We start from the raw sequence: 2,500 nt of genomic DNA, 5'->3' as shown, positions 1-2,500 counted from the left end.
AACAGCCCAAAAACGGGCCAAAACTGGCCATTTTTTGCTGCGCGAGCGAGCGGAGAGCGGCGAACAGCGAGCGAAGCGCGAGGCAGCACCGTCCCTGCTATACGAAAGCCCCATCCAGCCCTGTGCCACCCGGGGGGTTCCAGGGTGCTGAGATGGCTGACATTTTGCTCCGCTCACGACGGTCACCGCGCCACACAAGAACAGCCCAAAAACAGGCCAAAACAGCCCAAAAACGGGCCAAAACTGGCCATTTTTGGCTGCGCGAGCGAGCGGCGAGCGGCGAACAGCGAGCGAAGCGAGAGGCAGCACCGTCCCTGCTATACGAAAGCCCCATCCAGCCCTGTGCCACCCGGGGGGTTCCAGGGTGCTGAGATGGCTGACGTTTTGCTCCGCTCACGACGGTCACCGCACCACGCAAGAACAGGCCAAAAACTGGCCAAAACAGCCCAAAAACGGGCCAAAACTGGCCATTTTTGGCTGCGCGAGCGAGCGGCGAGCGGCGAACAGCGAGCGAAGCGAGAGGCAGCACCGTCCCTGCTATACGAAAGCCCCATCCAGCCCTGTGCCACCCGGGGGGTTCCAGGGTGCTGAGATGGCTGACGTTTTGCTCCGCTCTCGACGGTCACCGCGCAATGCAAGAACAGGCCAAAAACTGGCCAAAACGGCCCAAAAACGGGCCAAAACTGGCCATTTTTGGCTGCGCGAGCGGCGAGCGGCGGACAGCGAGCGAAGCGAGAGGCAGCACCGTCCCTGCTATACGAAAGCCCCATCCAGCCCTGTGCCACCCGGGGGGTTCCAGGGTGCTGAGATGGCTGACGTTTTGCTCCGCTCTCGACGGTCACCGCGCAATGCAAGAACAGGCCAAAAACTGGCCAAAACGGCCCAAAAACGGGCCAAAACTGGCCATTTTTGGCTGCGCGAGCGAGCGGCGAGCGGCGGACAGCGAGCGAAGCGAGAGGCAGCACCGTCCCTGCTATACGAAAGCCCCATCCAGCCCTGTGCCACCCGGGGGGTTCCAGGGTGCTGAGATGGCTGACGTTTTGCTCCGCTCTCGACGGTCACCGCGCAATGCAAGAACAGGCCAAAAACTGGCCAAAACGGCCCAAAAACGGGCCAAAACTGGCCATTTTTGGCTGCACGAGCGAGCGGCGAGCGGCGGACAGCGAGCGAAGCGAGAGGCAGCACCGTCCCTGCTATACGAAAGCCCCATCCAGCCCTGTGCCACCCGGGGGGTTCCAGGGTGCTGAGATGGCTGACGTTTTGCTCCGCTCTCGACGGTCACCGCGCAATGCAAGAACAGGCCAAAAACTGGCCAAAACGGCCCAAAAACGGGCCAAAACTGGCCATTTTTGGCTGCACGAGCGAGCGGCGAGCGGCGGACAGCGAGCGAAGCGAGAGGCAGCACCGTCCCTGCTATACGAAAGCCCCATCCAGCCCTGTGCCACCCGGGGGGTTCCAGGGTGCTGAGATGGCTGACGTTTTGCTCCGCTCTCGACGGTCACCGCGCAATGCAAGAACAGGCCAAAAACTGGCCAAAACGGCCCAAAAACGGGCCAAAACTGGCCATTTTTGGCTGCACGAGCGAGCGGCGAGCGGCGGACAGCGAGCGAAGCGAGAGGCAGCACCGTCCCTGCTATACGAAAGCCCCATCCAGCCCTGTGCCACCCGGGGGGTTCCAGGGTGCTGAGATGGCTGACGTTTTGCTCCGCTCTCGACGGTCACCGCGCAATGCAAGAACAGGCCAAAAACTGGCCAAAACGGCCCAAAAACGGGCCAAAACTGGCCATTTTTGGCTGCACGAGCGAGCGGCGAGCGGCGGACAGCGAGCGAAGCGAGAGGCAGCACCGTCCCTGCTATACGAAAGCCCCATCCAGCCCTGTGCCACCCGGGGGGTTCCAGGGTGCTGAGATGGCTGACGTTTTGCTCCGCTCTCGACGGTCACCGCGCAATGCAAGAACAGGCCAAAAACTGGCCAAAACGGCCCAAAAACGGGCCAAAACTGGCCATTTTTGGCTGCGCGAGCGAGCGGCGAGCGGCGGACAGCGAGCGAAGCGAGAGGCAGCACCGTCCCTGCTATATACGAAAGCCCCATCCAGCCCTGTGCCACCCGGGGGGTTCCAGGGTGCTGAGATGGCTGACGTTTTGCTCCGCTCACGACGGTCACCGCACCACGCAAGAACGGACCATAAACAGGCCAAAACAGCCCAAAAACGGGCCAAAACTGGTCATTTTTGGCTGCGCGAGCGAGCGGCGAGCGGCGAACAGCGAGCGAAGCGTGAGGCAGCACCGTCCCTGCTATACGAAAGCCCCATCCAGCCCTGTGCCACCCGGGGGGTTCCAGGGTGCTGAGATGGCTGACGTTTTGCTCCGCTCACGACGGTCACCGCGCCATGCAAGAACGGACCAAAAACAGGCCAAAACAGCCCAAAAACGGGCCAAAACTGGCCATTTTTGGCTGAGCGAGCGAGCGGTGAGCGGCGAACAGCGAGCGAAGCGAGAG

Source organism: Musa acuminata, unplaced genomic scaffold (genome assembly GCF_036884655.1).
Source record: "Musa acuminata AAA Group cultivar baxijiao unplaced genomic scaffold, Cavendish_Baxijiao_AAA HiC_scaffold_1126, whole genome shotgun sequence".
NCBI lineage: Eukaryota > Viridiplantae > Streptophyta > Magnoliopsida > Zingiberales > Musaceae > Musa > Musa acuminata.
Note: the sequence above shows the minus strand (reverse complement) of the source record.